At 25.9% G+C, this 19,265-nt stretch overlaps 1 long non-coding RNA gene across 1 annotated transcript; it reads right to left on the bottom strand.

The window, feature by feature from the left end:
• Positions 1–6,798: 6,798 nt before the first annotated feature.
• Positions 6,799–18,214, bottom strand: LOC126551224 (uncharacterized). The gene is made up of 3 exons (XR_007605088.1): positions 18,081–18,214; positions 9,043–9,200; positions 6,799–7,568 (listed from the first exon to the last, which is right to left on the bottom strand). It is a non-coding gene; the product is annotated as an uncharacterized LOC126551224 (long non-coding RNA).
• Between the last annotated feature and the right edge of the window lie 1,051 nt (positions 18,215–19,265).

The following is a 19,265-nucleotide window of genomic DNA, read 5'->3' as shown; positions in this document are numbered from 1 at the left end:
TTATTATTATGTGTGTGTGTAATAAGAGAGTACCAATATAAATATTATTATAGCTATTTTACAACAGAGACTATAGCTGACCCACCGCCACGCATTGTTGCGGAATAATTATATATATATTTAAATAAAATAATAATTTTTATAATATATTATATCGTTTGTCGTCCCGATCGTAGGTAAACCGTTTTTGGGAATCGGTTTAGCTGTGAACACGATAAAGCTGGTTTCACGTTGTATCTGTTATGCGTCGATTTTTGATTTTAGACGACCACATTAATCTGTATTTTGTGTGAGATCCAAATACCATTTATTTATTGTTTTTTTTTTTTCAATAACGACAAAACGTGTGAATTTATAATATATGTTCGTCTAATGCTCTGTATGTGGCTCACGAGGGAAATATATTTCGGCAAACGGAAATCTAATATTTTTGTGTAAATATGATTGTCAGTTGTCACTAATAACATAAAATAGCTATAGAGTTACCACAAGTTTTTATAAAATTGATTTTATTTTTATCATTTTTTTTCTTTTTATTTTTCTTACGTACCATAACGGAAAAACATTGACATTCATATTTTATACACGATTTATAAAAGTAAAAATTAAATGTAATGAAACACGTGCATGACGTATACGTACACTTGGCTGTCTGTCGGGTGGTTTATTTGACTGAGAAAGGCTTCGAAACTGATTTGTACGGGGTTTTCACAGTTATTTAATTATACCTGGTAAATAAAAATGTTATTATGATTGGATATAATTTTACAACCGTATTTTATACTTGAGTTTAACGACCCTAATGACTGTATTAAAAATGTGTACAGTATACATTTAATGGATTTTAAGAAGGGTTAAATCCACGGGCGTTTTATTTGTCAGGGGAAATGCTGAACAGAATCATCTTGTTAATACGTAAATGTCTATGTATATATGTGTAACCGAAACGGGTAATTCACCACGGTGAATAATAAAAAATAAAATTTTTTCTTCTTTTTAACAAATAGCAACCGTATAGTACATTAACAAAAAAGTATTCGATTTTCGTGAGTCAAAACGAAGTCCATGTGTCAATCGGTCAAAAGCAATATGTATAGAGCATAAGAGTAGAAATACGAATCCTTCCTCAACCAACCTAGTCTCGAGGAATGTGTGTGCAACAATTTAGTACTAATTAGTTCGGTAGTTTCTAAGTCTATAAGCCCCATCATTCAAACGTTCATTCGCTTTTACGTATAGAAAATATACGACAGTAATGTACGCGTTATATTGACGTAAATATTACGTAACTTATACCGTAGTAAACTACTTAGTCGTACGATTTTGGAAGATTTGTGCTATTTGCCAAGACTTGACGACGTATATGCACAGCCGTCGAGTGGTGTCCCCACGAGATAGATTTACTTCAGCAATTAAACCATGTCGCGGATCACCCCCCACCCCTTCCAGCAGCAATACTATAGGTATTGTTTGCACGTAGTTGATGACGGCTGTGATATGGTTATTGTATTGTTGACACGGTTGTTTGACGGTGATAACACCATACCAAACTGACGAGTGTTGCGGTCACAGTAATTCATGGACGTTAGTTTTATAAAACGCACCATGTGAGTGGCATATTATGACATTTTTTAAAAATAAAGTTTTTAACCAACATTATATTATGATATTAAATTTAATGTTTAAAATTCACAATTGTTGAGTATACATATTATAAAGAAAGTATACTTTTTTTCCCACTGTGTAATAGAAAAAAAAGGGTTAAAGATGATTTACTATTTAATGGAAGCGCATATCTTGTTACATATTAGACCACTGTAATATAACAACCTATTTGTCCGATTTTAATGATAAATTATTATATGAGAAATACAATTTTTTTTATGAGTAATAAAGTATGTTCAACTTATTCTTGCCAAAACATAGCAAATAATATTATTATTGCTATAAAGTACTAATAAATTAATACTGATATGTAAAATAAACTATACATTGGCCAATAAGTTTTAAAAATTAAAGATTTATTTTTTGAATTGTAACGAAATGACGAATATCATTAGAAGAAAACTGAAAACTGATTAATTTTGGTTTAAGTATTTATTTTTGTCAAAATGTAAACTTCAAATGCTTATAAAAAAATGTGCAAAAGTATTTTTGATATTTTAAATTGCTGTTAGTGAACCTTTTATTAAATTATCAAGATTTTTAATTAAGAAAAAAAACATAAATTGAATAATAAATAAATATTTATTATTATTTTTTTTTTTTCATTATTTATTTGCATTTTTAAACATGTATCGTTTTGTTCAATATTTACAACTAAAAATTTAAAAAAATTAAGATACCCATGATAATTTTTTAAAAAATGCAATGTATTTTGAAAAAGATGTCATGTCTAGATTAGTATAAATATTGAAGAAAATTTCAAGTACCTATAGTATTATTCAAATATTGAATTAAACTATTGGAATAAAATTGATCCTTTTGATAACTGATGCTGCGTAATTATATTTTTATTATTCATTTTAGTTGTTGAAAATTAATGGTAATTTTTTTTTTTTGAACTGCCAACCCACAAATTAAAATATTAGATTTGATTTTTCTATAAAAACAACCCCGAATATTGATGATTTTGAACATTTTTGGTTTACAACCATCATCCCGTCCAGAATCTAAAATTTAAAAGTATGTAATCCCATCTACGTACAAATACAAAATTACTTTTGATAGATTTACAACAGACAATAGAGTAATATAACGAGTACCTTCAATGGAATATATAATTGAAATTTGAACTAAAAAAATGTAATAGAAAACATCATGTCCATAGTGATTTAGATAAAAGAAGAAAAATAATCATTATTCGTTGTGATGTAAATTTATGAAGAATTACTCTATACAGCCAGTTAAGAGAAAATAATCTCATCACAAGAAAAACTGTCGGTAGTTTTCTACGTAATTAAGAATAAAATATTTATAATTATTAATACTTAATTATTTTTGGAATTTAAAACAGAAGGAGATAATATTTTGCAAAACTTTTGAATATTTAAAAAAAGTGTTTAATAATTAAATGTTTTTGATATTCACGTATTATTAGTCAGGAAAAACTATAATATAATTCTAAAATTTTAGAACCTTATTTTAGAAATAACATTTTTAATGATAATTTTGAGCAAATATTTGAATGACGTGGTATTTAAATATAGAACTTTCCAGTAATTCATAATATTTTTATATCAAACCGAGAATTGTATTCATTAACCATTTTTACTAATTTATTTTATTTTATTTTATTGAAATACCTATAGGTACTTCAAGTTTAAAACTTTTAACAAATCATATAGGTATTTAACTTCACCAGAACTAATCTATTAAATGATTTTACATAGTATTTCTAATATTATTATTAAAATAAGAAGGTACCTATAGATTAATAAAAAAAAATAAATAATGTATTCAATAATAATATTATTGATATATTATGTTATTTATATTAACCAAACAATATATTTTTGAATATGATTATTATTAAATCAAATTTAACTCTGCTCTTGTGTATATTTTGTTTATACAAAGATGAGATAAAGGTAAGTAATTATATTACAAGCCATAGGCGTTTTATGTAAACGACCTATTAAATATAACTAAACAATCTTATAGTTGTATACTCAGTTAAACAGCATAGGTACATTTAAACAACAATAAGAAAAAAAACTATATCAATTTATATTATTCATAAATTGTTACGTTTTGTTCTTGTCTATTTAAATGAATGAATTAATTATAATAAAATGAAATTTGATTTGCTTTTTCTCGGAGATAATCTCCATTCAACATTTTTCAATTAAAAAAATGTGATTTTGATTATATTTTAATTATTTTAAACTTACATTTAATCAAACTCCATGGATTTGATACACATTAAAGGCATCTTGAATAAACTTGATTACACTTTTTCTATACTAGGTGTTTTTTACTCGTACCTATTCGTAAAAGTATTTTAATACACATTTATTCGTATACAGATCACAAAGTTCAATTTAAAATATTTCATCGATGTGATGACAGTTTAACTTTTAATGATATTAAAAAGTTTTTATAATACTTATCAATAAATAAGTAAAATCTTTTTAAAAATGGGTATATTTGGATATTATGCATATCAGAATTTTTGAATATTAAATTCAAAAATATTTATTATCGTATCTATTATATTCGTACAATATTATTTGTTAAAATTATGTTTCGATTTTTATCATTCTATATTTACCTATCTGTATATTTTCAACCTTTGTATATAATTTATTTTATAGATTTAAGTAGCACCATACTTTTCAATTTAAACAAATATTTTTAGAATGATACAAAATGTGTATCTTTATAAATAATATATAGTTATATCTTATGTCGGAACATATTTGTCTATACGAAAATCGAATTTTCAGTGAATAAATCAAAAGTAAGACATCATAAGCTACCACAATTTATAATACATAATTATCGTAAGACTAATGGTAGGTATAAAGGAGCATCATCAATAGTTAATTATTGATATTTCAAAATAAAGGTATAATTCAAGAAGTAATATTTGCCGTTTCTTAATATGTTAAATTAAAAAATAAATACATTATGAGATACCTAATAGCTAGTATTTACTAAAATAATGATTAGCAATCGAAAACTGTAAATTATTTTAATACTAATATTCAATATTAATACTGTGTAAATAATATATTGTTACACTTGCAGCTAAATAACACTAAGATTCAAAATTATTACAACATTTTATTTAAATGAATCCTCTAATTATACGATTGTGTCGATCAGTGTACAAATATTATTGATATTACGATTGATTAGTATTCATATTTTTTTACAAATAGTATAATATTATTATAGGTTAATATAATACTAATTTCATCGTCACTTTTGTTGCTACGATGATAATACGAGTAAATGATTATCAAAAACTTGTCTTATTTCTTACACTCTAGACATAAAATATTGAGGAGTATTAAAACAGATCAGAGGTGTTTTTTGATATGTCAAAATTTATATTCCTTAGAATCTATATGATAAGAAAGTAGAAATGAATCATGGTTCGAAAAAACAATCATATATAATATATATTATATATTTTCTAAATATTATCTAAATAAAATTGGTAATTTATTCGGATTGAATCAAACCAGTAACTGACTTTGAAAATCCTGTTCTTAACTTTATTCCACCAGATAAACTATAAGCAAACAATGTCAAATATTTAATTGTATGAATATTTATCACATTAAATATTGAGAAATGTAGATGTTTTGAGAATTATTATGAGGAGTAAAGAAGAACCACGGGGTAAGTATAATGTAAAATCTGAAAAATCAAGTTGCATCTAGGGAAAGCTAACAAAGCTGCTGGAAAATATTATAAATACAATTTATTGATATTTATTATAATAATTTCTTGTACTAAAAAATGAGTGGATGTCATTGCGATGTATTAATTTTATATCTTACATCTTGTATCTCATTTTGCGTGAACTTTTGACTTTGTTATCTCAACGTGTACCGAATCATCTAAAAACAAAAAAAATTAAAATAATAAATAAGTTTAATGTTGATATATACAAACAAGATATTCTTGGACATACAAAAATGTATATAGAATAAATAAAGTTATTGAATTATATGGGTTCAATATATTTTAACTCAATGCTATTTTGCGTATTAAAAAAAATCTATTTTCAAAGGCAATAAAAATAATCGTTTATCAAATAAGGTTGTTTTTATGAACTGTTTGTTCTATGACTTGTAATTAATTAATTTTAATAACAATTATATTAATTTATCATTTACCTTACCACGAACATAATATACCTTATCGAGGTAAATTTTTTTGTAATTTAATCTAGTACATAGGTATGTATTTGGTTTTAATAAAAAAAATATACACATAATATATGCATTAACAAAACATTTGTGGTTTAAATGGCTCGCACGCTATTTAGCATTTATTGTCCAGTCAATGGCAGGCAGTGATATATTGTACGGTTTCGTTTGCATACATTTACCTATACGTTGTAGGTCGAAATTGGATTGTGTACAGTGCGGTACACAGGTGAAATTGGGGTTCACATAGCAACAAAAACTAAATCGACGAAATAAACGATCGAACAAAATATCGACGACTCGAGTCTCCGACATCAGCACATCCGAGAAGGGATTTATAACCAGTAACCAATATATTCGTAACGATCACGTATTACACGCCTACGCGTAATTAGTGTGGCGACGTGTGATCGTATTTCTTTTATTTTATCGTTAGCTTGACCAGGAATATGACTGCATCAAAAAAAATATACATTATTGGAGATGACGACGAATGTTCGATGGACGGAGACTAATATACGTGGTGCATGATACCTCTCTAAATACTTACTGCATTACATCATTATTAGATTTCAATCACAGAGGAATAGCTAGCGGAAAACGAAGTAGCTATTTATTGATTTTTTTGTACTTAGAGAAATACGTTTGTTAAACACTGGTGGTAAACGTGTAATCTCGATTTTTTTCTTCAGCAGATCTTAAATCGTTTTTAATTATTTCGAATGTAATTAAATTTATTTGCTAAAATAAACACAGAACGTTTGGCCGTAGCACACACTGTTTCGATTCAAATACGTAACCTTTGAAGATTGCCACTGTGTTGTATAATAACATACATAAAATAATACAATTTATACTATTCGCATTCGTGTAATACCTATATAACGAATATATCTATCCATTCTGAGAGCGTTTCACAGAAGACCTATTTCTATGTTTCCGTGACTTTTAAACGTGGTAGGTGTTCGTTTATGCGCTACATTTAGAAAAAAAATGTATCACAGGTTTTTATACAATAACAGCTTAATAAAAATAATTTTAATGTAAAAAAAATTAAATAAATACATCCTTCATACATAAGGTATGATAGTATTATTGAAATTAAATATTACCGACATGATAAAATTATTTCAACAAATTTTAGATTCACCAAAAATATCATACAGCTTTTAACTGTCATCAATCATCATATACATACCTAATACTATACCTATACACATGTTGAATATTTACTTTTTTACGTTTTTATTAGTCGATTAGTACTACTCTCCGCGTTTTTATCTATGATATTATAATTTAATATAAATATTAGTAAATAGTAAATATGCTGAACAGAATTTACCAAATTATTGTATCAATGAATGCATGCAATCTTATTTTTTTAAATTTTATTTGGTTGATTTCGTGTTTAGTTTCCACATTATGCTAATAAGATTTCAATAATTATTAAAATTCAATTTGGATCCATAGATCTAGCAGTAATAGGTTTGTTTGATCTCGTCAGACTCAAATCACTCTTGTAGTCGTCGTCCTTTATATCACCGATTTTCACATCATTCAATTTATTTGTGATTTGACGTTGATCATGATCAGCATTAATCCCCGTTTTCTAAGTAGCTTGTAGATTAATTGTACAATTTTTAATCGTTTTCAAGAATTTACTGAATAAATGCCATTAATAATCTATAAATCAAATGAAATAATAATATTAAAAAAAAATCCTTAATTTTTTTGTTTATACTAATATTAAAGTGAAAATACCTATTACGTACGGTGATGGAACGAATTTTCAGGTTTGACTAATTATCAAAATACTTACATATTTTAAGTATTTTCAATGTGAAAAAGAATAAGTACTTAATACATCAATATTTTTTGTTTAACTATTTTATAGTTTAGAATATTAAAACAAATAATTTAATTATCTAATTTTAGTGCATTAAATGATCAGAAATCATAGCGTAGCGCAAGTGCTACAATATAATATATAAACGAAACAAAAATATTAAAGCTAATAATTGAAATGTTTTAAACAATTTAAACAACCATTGCAGCTGGAAATATTATTTTTGACGAATAAAGATGTTAAAAGAAACGTTTTTAAATTAGTTAAGTATAAAAATAAAGTTTTTAGTCTCTTTGTGTACTGTGTACTCCGGAAACTATAGTAAGTGCCTATAATCATATCTATCACAAACAATAAAATATAAATAACATCTTTTTTTCAATTTCATCCCTACTGTTATTTTTTATTTATTTGTAAACACAATGTTATACCACGGCAAATAAGCAATTTCATCTAATCGAAAATGACCAGTTTCAATTCAGTTTTTTTAGTTAAGGTATAAACTATAAAATATTTATAATATAGGCATTGGATAGTCGAATTGACTTTCTACAGATTGAACTAGGAATATTTCGCAATATTTATGCACATTTCACTGTTTTAAATCAAAACGCATCGCAACATGCACTGCTGCACTGTACAGTATATATAAAATGTATAATATAGCCTTCGTCCCGAAAACGATTACATGCTTTAATGGTCACATATTTCAGGCATTTCTATATTGTGCGAAAAACAAAATAGAACCGGCGTTTCCGTTCGGGATTTACGAACTGTGTCTTGGTAGGGGAAAACATAATACTTATATATATAAAAATACATAATATGTATTATTTAATGCACCGTCATAACGTATTTGAGGTTTCGAATGACCTTGAGGTGTATTGACCGTGCATAAATGATATACCTACTCAATTGTTATCTTCTTAACGGTTTATTATGTTTTCGTTATGTTAATACTTTTAACCGATTATATCACTGGAGACTGAATTATTTAAATATTAAATTTAAATGCGATATACTATACACGGAATAAAAAAAAAAAACCTAACGTCGGACAACGGATAATGTATAATTTACTACTGTCATTTTTTTCTACAATATGAATAGTATTTTACGATGGATAAAACGTTAATGTCGTGTTTGAAAAGGATGGCAACGTAAATATATCGACTGCACTTTAATATATTATACGATAAGTAATAGAATTAAAAAAATATTTAATAAAATTACATTTAAATCGTCGATTTTGATACCATTCTACTTGAAAAATGTATTTAAATTATATAGTTCGTAATATAAACGACAAACCTTTGAGTTTGAACGATGTGTTTGTTTCTAGGCTTTTATTGGTTTTAATATCTCCTTATTTGTTTTTTCCATTTCGCCTCGAACCAAAATCATCTGTTGAAATGTATTTTTGTGATTTTTATTTTTGTTATTCGATCAGAAGTTTAAGCAGGTACAACCTAAATAAATATAAATAATAAACATCACTCCCTGTACATATACGAATATATATATATATATATCAACAATTACATATATATCTTTCTAATCGTATAAACTCGTAATTAAAATTATTACTCGTTTAGATATATTGATAGTATAATACACGACATAAAAACTGCCATATATTATTATCTCAGCTGTTACCACCGTGGATATAATCCTAAAATATATTTTTGGAATGCAATTTTACTAAACAAACGACGTTTTAAAAAAGCTCTCTTTATAAATACTAAGATTTTCTAATCTTCATCTAATATCTGTAGTGATGACATTTTTTTTAAGATTAAATATCAATTTACTACAATGTATTTATTAGATGATTTTTTTGAAAATTTTGATGGAAATCCTATTTTAAATGTATATCGTTAGTTTGATATCTCTTATAAAATGGGTGGTACTGAAGTGGCACAGTATTATTGAAAAGTAGATTGACCTCCGAGAGGGTGCAGTAAAAATTGTGTAGGTGACAAAAGTTTGACGTACAAATTATTATGAATTATGTATAAAGCTCCAAATTACATAACTCCTACAACATATAAGTTTTAAGGAATGAATCTAATAAATCTCTGAAAATTAAAAATGCAATTATTTTAGAACTTTAAACGGGATTAGGTCATTAGGATCATGCGCTTTTTAAATTGTGGGTATATTCGATAATAATAATTTGTAATTAATGTAACTGAAATTATTTTGAGGAGTGAGTGAACGAGGCCTAATTTAACCATTTTTTTTTTATTTAAATTGCAATTACTATCTATAATGAAACTAGGATTCCTCATTACTTCCTCTTCGAAAACATGGTTTATTGATTTTCATTAAAAATTACTATAAATTATAATAATATTATAATAAATTTCATGTTTTATGACCATTATACGTCTATAATACGATACTTATAACGTATAGTAAGAAGGCTCCCTATTTCTCCTATTTTGGAGTTCTGCACATACCTAGGCTTACAATTAATTCTTATCTTAAATTATTTTAAATAACTCTGCAACAATCCATTATTCCCTGTATTTTACATTTTTTTGACTTCTTCTTTTTAAATTTTGAAATGCATCAGAACAAACATAAAAAACTGTTTTAATATTTGATATTATTATATTTAATCACATTTTTTTTCAATTAATATTCTGTTTTAAATCATGAAAATAAAAGTTAAAATCAAACCTACACTAACAAACACAATGACTTCATAAAATGTTAAGATTGCATGGCTATTGTTTATGTGTTTTAAATTTTTCTTGTCCCTATAAAAAATGAATACATTTTAAAATCATGAATATATAATGTTAAAAAAATCATCCTTAAAATAAAGGGTCATGTATAATACGTTTAACTTGATATAATATATACAGGTATACACACCAGGTGTGCCGTGCGGTATTATTCATGTGACTGAATTCGTTTTTATAGGCATAATAATACATGCAATACATTTATAAAATTATAGTACTTTGGGTAAGTGTCTACGGTTTACCTATATATTTATATTATGTACAATGTACATGCTATACTCGTTTGCTCGGCGTCGTTTGCCTTTTAAACAATTAAATTTGCTTTCCAGGAATTTAATCGGTTTACCTACTATTCTCTTTTGTAAGCAACGTTTTAACAAATTTTGAATTTTGTAATACGATTAAGAACAACGCGAAGCTCAGCTTTTTAGTATATTCTGTCCATCTCCCGTAACGCGTGTACCCATAAATCCATTGTTCTACTTGTACTATGTTCCAAGAATAAAAATGATCGTTGCAATGGTACCCACAAGGCCTTATTTTCAAAAAGGAATAAAATGAAACTAGGTTCTGAAAACAATGTATAATATACAGGTTTTTCTTAAAAAGAAATAAATGGTTTGTGATTATTTTTTAACACTATCTGTAAAAAATATCTGTTAAGGGATGAATACAAAACATTATAATGTATTACTATGTTTATTGTTTGTATTATATATTTCAGTAGACAATAGTAGTAGTAAGTCATTTTATTATCATACAATAATACTTAAACAAGAAACAACAATTGGCGAATAGCATTGTATTAGAGCCATATAGTGAAAATTAAAATTCATAATTCCTTTTTTCAAGACCAAATTAGCTTATAACACTAAAATTCAGTTTGTGTATATTCAATTTTTTCCGTAAAAACACTTATCATGTATAATAATCCACTAATAAGCCATTTATTATTGTCATTATGACTTAAGTCATGTCTTAACTCTGGGGCTAAGTACCTACTGGTTATTAAATGATCTTTCCACAGCGCAAGTAGTTAATGATAATATAATACATATAGATAATAGATATATTAATATATTATAATGATTGACTTTAGAAATTTTCATTTTCCTAATAAATTATTATATTATGAAGTCACAAAAATCTAAAAAAATAATATTACAATATATTTTTGTTTTTAAAACATAAATAAGAAAACAGACATGAGACGGACGGCTTCAATTAAGAATGAAGAATTCAGTCAAGAATTTGTAAGTAAATTTTATATTCAATTCATTTTTGCATATTTTACTATTTTCCAGGGTGTGCATGTCCTTTCCTTGTTTTCCTGAATGACAACCCATGGGTCCTGAGATCGTTTCCACTAACGCAATACCATGAAAATCAACATTGTTTCTTTACGTTTACAGTTATTATAAAAAACGATTTCTTGTCTTTGAGAAACTCAAATTTATCATCTGAAAGCATGCGATTGTTGAACAATTACAAAATTACTTAAAGGTAGTATTATAATTCTATAAATAATATGCATTACATGTATGTTTCTGGGGAGAAAAATGTTTTTATTAATTTATACATATTTACATGTAAGAAAATATAATATAAAACAAATTTATTTATATATTTGTCCTATTTGGTTTTGTGGACTGTGGAGTGTACTGTTTGAACAATCGAAGTCCCCATATACCATCATGTCAATGCCTCTTATTGTTCACCTTTTCAATTCAAAAGTTTCTGGTGCACAAACATACTTACAGAAATATATTCAACAGTGGTATTAAGTTTATTTTCATGGCGTAAACACTCCACTATTGTCAAACGCATATATTTATACAAACAATTCGGTAGTATCTTAAAAAACCATCAGATGTAACCTACAACGAAAATATTTGTATTCAGACAAAAGACAACTTTCGAAAAAATGTACAAGGACGCGAAACATTTACTATACTTTTATTAAAATGGGAAGTCGATTTTTAACTTTTTTTTTTTTTATCTGTTATTTGATGTAATGGATAAAAAAAATATATGCCTATAGTAAGTCTCTATAGGCTAAAGTAACTGACTTTCGTTCGTTTTTTCTATTTTTCGTTGAAGTCAACTTTCACTTTACGAAAAACCAACTTTGTCAAAACAATTACTTAAAAATTACTTTTTGTGATCAAAATTCTTGACGCGGAGTTTTACAAAGTAATCTGTAAACTTCTGGTTTACTTTTTAATGTCACCATGTGTTGTGTGTAAACTAACTTTACGAATACCATTATATAAACATAGATACTTCAAGGTATCTCAATGCTCCTATGAAAAAAATAAAAAATATTGTTATATTCAAAAATTGATAGAAATTAACCAGATGTATAATAATACTGCATGTAATGTATTTAACATGTCATACCTCATTTATTTAAATTAAATCTCAGTTATGTTTAAGCTTGATAAATATTTTTAAAACCTGTTATATGAAAATTTAATTTTTTAAACTACTACTATATTTTAAATTTAATTATTTGTTACCTATCGTTAGATAAAAGAAAAATAGATAAATTATGGTAGTATAATACTATCCCAACATAATGTACTGACTTACCTTATTACGTAGATACAGCATATAGATTATACCTAAGAACATACGTTATTACCTATCAATAAAAAAGTATAACATACAAATGTATTATCTGCAGTTTATTTAGCTGCAGTGAATATAAATTTAAATCTATTTTTATACTTGTTTTCGCGTCGGTGACTTGAAGTCTTGAAGTAATAAATTTCAAGTTCTATGACCATTTTACAATACTTTGATAAGCAAATTCTGAAATCCTCAATTGAAATGCAACAATACAATGGAAATAGTAAGAGAACAGTTGTTTTCTACATGTTTTATTATTATTTTTTTTATATTATTTTAAGATTTTATTTATATTGTGAACTCGTGATAAATTATTTCAATGAGTTGAAAATGATTAATTAATCTAAAAGTATGAGTAGAAATTATTGGTTTTCACAAATACAAACTTTCGATTATAACTTTTGTCGTTGTATTTTTTTTTAATAAAACCTTAGACCTTTAGAGATTTTAGGATTATGTGATGAACAGATTAAATAAAATCACGAGTATACATTCGATTGTTTTAGTTAGATTTTGTTTTAAAATTGTTTCTACAATAATTGAATAAAACGTATTATTTAATGAAATTAATTTTGTAAATTAATTAAAACGGATTTATCGAAGTACGTTTAAACTTATTAATTATTATTAGATACAATAGGTATTAAAAAAAATTTCACCAGAACATACATTTTTGTGATTGTAAAAAGAATTAAATAAAAACTTCTAAATAATATAAATGGATTTTTCGATCATGATCTTATAAACAATTTAAAATCCGTTTAGAGTATTTTCACCAATGTTTGTGTGAATAATGTAAAATCGAGGCATGTGCGTATGTGCATACACGACAATTGAATAAGCCTTAAACACGTTTTAGATATTAGAATTCATCGAGTTCGTTGTATTCTGCTCTTGAGTAGTCAATAATGTTATGGCTGGGTCCATAACTATTTATATACGTAATAATAAAAATAATAATAACGTAGTAAATGGACCGATTGTTGGAATGAGAATGTGCACCCAAATGAAAAAAGGTTCACACCAGCCGTGGTTCTATTCTACCAACGAAAATTGTCTTTAAAAAAAAATTTTTTTCTATAATGTTATAATATTCTATTTAAAAAATTTAAATATTTTAAACGTATTTTCATATTTTTAAAAAAAAATCTATTAAGTACCTAAATAAATAATAAAATACCACATTTTTATGTTATTTGTATAATTGAAATAAAAAACAATAACCAATTCAATATTATACTGATTAATAATTAATGACACCCATCAGTAGAAGATATTTATAATTTGTTATTTTCTTACTTAGGTATTCTAATTATACTTGATACTTATTAAGTGAGCTGTGTAGGATGAAATTTTGAGAAATATATGGTATGTATAAATATAAATAGTATTTTGCTCATTTAATATTAAATGAGGCTTGTTGAAATTGTTTGCTATTGGTAAAGTGATGTGGTATAGTGATGTTAATATCATAAAATATAGATAATTAAATGTAATTTTCCCGAATAGAAATCATAAATTAAAGCAGCCCTGCACTAGACATTATGTTATTTTGATTTATATTCGGTAAAATAAGTCTTTACAGTTTTAAATTATTATTATTTTTTTTTTTCATAGTAGGTAAAGCGTAAATGTAAAACGCATATTATAGTCTTAGTATAATATATTAGGTAGGTATATTATTATCGTTGTTTATTTTTTTTTTTAAAAATAATTATCACATTTCTATTATTTTCAAATATTTAGTATAAATAACAATTATTTATCAAAAGTATAATTTATAGAGGTATCTATGTGAGTCGTCGTTACTCGTTATTTTAAATTAAAAATTATTAGTCGTTACTATATGCTATATTATGTAGCTATAAAACGTTAATGGACCTGTCGTGTTCTATTACACATCTATAGATCACTCTTTGGTCACTATTATGAGTTATGGCAATTGTCTATATTGCTTTAAATAATTTCATATTTATTCGTGCATGCGATAACAACATGCTAGTATAGAAGATAGAACCTATACGTGTATTATACGATTTGAAGATCAACTTTTACATTTATATACAGATGCAACCTCAAGTTTAAGATCGTTATTTTTGTGACTTTTTTAAAAAAAAAAACCAAATTTTATTCTACTCTATAAATATACACAATATTATGTGGATATAATTGTATATGAAATATATAAACGTAAGAGTCGCTCTACAGATACTATATATATATCCTAAAAAATAATAAAAATTTCATTTTTAACGTTTATTTGGTGGCAAAACAAACGTGATTGTGATGCGATACAACCAAGTTTTTATAAATAAACCAACTTGGTTGATTTTTTATGTGCAGTTTTACTAACTGCATTCTATTAGTACATTTTTATAGTATACATACATACGTTATACAGTTGATTTTTATCTTATATATATATTAAATGATGAAATCATTTTCATATAGGTATTTACGATAAGTATAGAGGTAAACCGAAAATTTCACTAAACCAAACATGTGTCAAACAAAAATATGTTGTCGTAGGCGTACAATACGAATAGTGAACACATCGATGACGACATTAAAAATAAAAAACCACAACCGCGAAGACAATAACCATTCAGTCATGTATAATTTAGGTAGAGATATACTGAAATGTAAAAATGATACGTAAAATTAAAAACAGTGTAAGAAATCTAAGAAAAATGATGCACTAATATAGTTATTTATCTATGTCTATATGCTCATTTAGTTCATATAGTATTGATATCAGTATTAATATTGGTAATTACATGGTATACATTGACTACCTTTTGGCTACCTCAATTATTTATATATAGGACAATATTCATTATAAATACTTGTAATATTCTTATGATATCTGTCGGTGCGTATTTGTATTCTAAAATACCTAGTTAAGGTGTGATACGATCACAATTGTTTTTAAATATTAGACCCAGAATCTTGACCAAACTGTTGTGTTCGCAGTTAAAATACGTTTCGTTTTTTCTACTTAACGATTTTATACAATTAATAAAACAATCTGCACAATTTCAATAGAACAAAATCATAAAAAATTAATTTTCATATTGAAACTTTGATTATTATCCATCCACTTGGTTTCACTATCGAGTATTAAAAAAAAAAGGATTAAATAATCTGATCTACACTAATTAATCAATCGATGTGCGTATTTTATATTACAAATTATTAAGTTAAATTTCAGACTATTTACACGGTAATACACATTTAAAGGTTAATCAGGGGACGGTGGGGGAGTGTATGTAGTAAATGGACGTGAGTTCAAGTGGAAAACTATACGGTGATATAAAAAATATAGTATAAACAATTAGAAAATATAAATCCGACACAATTGACATAATATTTCCTTGTATTGTTTACAGATCGTGAGATGCATTCATCCAAAAGTTATACTTATTATTAACTAACTGATAGCATATAACACTGCTATTATATAACTACGGTATATTGGTATGTATAATATACTATACATATACAGTGATGTAATTTAAATGGAACAGAAGAGGTAAATGCACAGGGCATCAAAATGTTAGGGTCTGCAAAGTTTTAATGATATGACTAAATATTGTCGGTACAATTTTGTTCTGAAAACTAATAATACAATTGAATTATATTGATATTCACTCGGTAGTAAACTTGTATACAATACACGTGTATATAGAACATCTCCGAGAAGATTTAACAATAATTCCAATATTAGTCGATTTATATTTTATATTATCCAATGCGTTGCCTTAAATAAAACCTAGTCATATGTGTCATTGTTTAGTATTGATGCGTATAAAATAACTCTGAACGAATAATTTATTTTCATTATTCTTTTGAAACAATATAGTAGTAGTTATAAGGAATTTGATTTTTTTTTTAACTCATAACGTTATCAGCTGTGGTTTTAAAACTCGTTCACGCGGAACTATTTTCGAAAATTAATTAAAAGTTTAATTAAATTAAAGTCGAAAGGAGAGAAAATAATAGTAAAATGATAATTAATTATTACTTCTCACTGTAAAAATCAAATCAATATATGAATTATAGGCATAATTAATATTATCAAATACGATTTGAATTAGGTATTGTTATTTCATAATAACGAAATTATTACATAAAAATAAGACGAGTGAAATTAATATTTATGTTGTATATTTTAATACTGTGCAAGATAATTCACTAAACATATTCAATACTATTCATCTGACACCTACTCACTTCTTTCGTTTAATAATGAATTTACACAAATTCTAGAATTTGGACCCTTTAAGCAGATATAAATAAGAACCAAGTTTTGAATATTTAGGTTCTTATACTGTTAAAGATATTAACTAATATCTTGTTGTGATACCAAATAGTTTTCTTGTAAATTATCAAATAGATTTATCTTTTAAAAATGTTTGTTAATCTAAATCAAAACACAAATAGATAGTAATTTTTGAGTTATTTAACTCAGTATAAAATCAAGGGTAGTGGATCCACGATAATAAGTTCAAAAAATATAGTGCCTATATTCCTATAAATTAAAAATTATACTACAATAAATAGAATGTAGATAATATTGAAAATGTATAATTTGTAAAAATCATTGGTCTTTTAATAACGTAATACATTTTAGTAAAATCATTTTTATGGATTATTATTCTTAGTACCATAAACATTTTAATAACTTATAGTAACTACAATTTAGATTAAAATACGTTTAAATTTTAAAAAAGCTTGATATTGTCTCCGCTGCACGGAAAAACATTAAATTGTAGTTAAGGAAAACAGACACGCTCACGAAATATATATATGCATTTATCTTCTTTTCACTTATAAGTGATATATCATTCATATAATATATTGCGCATACGATCTGGATTACTACCCTCGTATATTAAAAAAAGCACGCACATGATTACGAGTATATGCATATAATGATTTTTATTATAAAGTAAATTGACTTACCCTTATTTGATTGTCAGGTTGGGCTTTTCAGGTATTCGATGAACACAGGAATACGAGATAGGTCTAATATTAATCAAAGACACGAGTAATATTATACTATTGATATTAAGATAACACTTTTAAAACAAAAAAAAAAAATACTATTTGATTATATATTATACTATTTAGCCCTAAACGATCGCTACCAAAGGCACACGCAGCGAGAGTGTCGTTGTGTCCAAGTGCCCGATGGTCGATGGATATCGTTGGTGCTGGTGAGATTGTTTATTTTAGATAAAGAAAAAGACATAACAATATATGACCACAGGTGTTCATAATCATAATACTATAAACATTTGTGCGACTGTGTATTATATAATAATAATTATGGTGTATATATTAAGGATTATGATGATGTCATTCTTTTTAGTATTACTTAGTTATGAGAAGTGGCTATCATTACAAAATCATAGGTACTATGATTAAAACGATTTTGTATCAACAAAGTTCAATGATAACATAATTATATTATACATCGATTCAGTTTCTAAGGTAAGGCACGATAACGTGATATTAATGACTCCGAAATCTTTCGTATAATCGGTTGTTGGGCCGTTGGGGGCAACATAGATACTGTAACGAAAAATAGGCTAGATAAAAATAACATTGTACCTAGCCCAAAAACATTTTATTTATGTGTAAAAATAAAACTGTTGCGTAAAAATTTACTATAAATAAGGTTAGTTTTCGTCCCTAATAGCATACAAAATCAATTAGAATTTGAAAATATGGTTCTAATATTCTTGACTATACTCAAAAATAACGTAAATCAGAATTTAAACCTACCTAAATTCATCATCAAAGGAAAAGATGGTAACCGAGTATGTTTTCTGTAAATACTATATAACATCGTGTGATTGGTAAATAATTTGGATTTTTCGAAAACCGTATGTCCGTGTCAATAGTATTTTTCTCAAACACCCCAAGTAGGAAATCATACTCTCACGCGTAGCTACACAGTCTTGTGAAGAAGACGACTAAATCGCATTTGTACGCTGTATATATTATATATAAATATATTATGATATTACAACGTCATAATAATAATATTATACATAATGTTTTGTACGCGAGACTTTGAGAGCTCTATTCTATAGCCGCGATATTAAAATAGGTACTCGTCTGCAATACTTTGAAGCATATTGT

This window comes from Aphis gossypii, chromosome 3 (genome assembly GCF_020184175.1).
Source record: "Aphis gossypii isolate Hap1 chromosome 3, ASM2018417v2, whole genome shotgun sequence".
Lineage (NCBI taxonomy): Eukaryota > Metazoa > Arthropoda > Insecta > Hemiptera > Aphididae > Aphis > Aphis gossypii.
The sequence above is the reverse complement of the archived record's forward strand: the minus strand, read 5'-3'. Positions and strand labels throughout refer to the sequence as shown.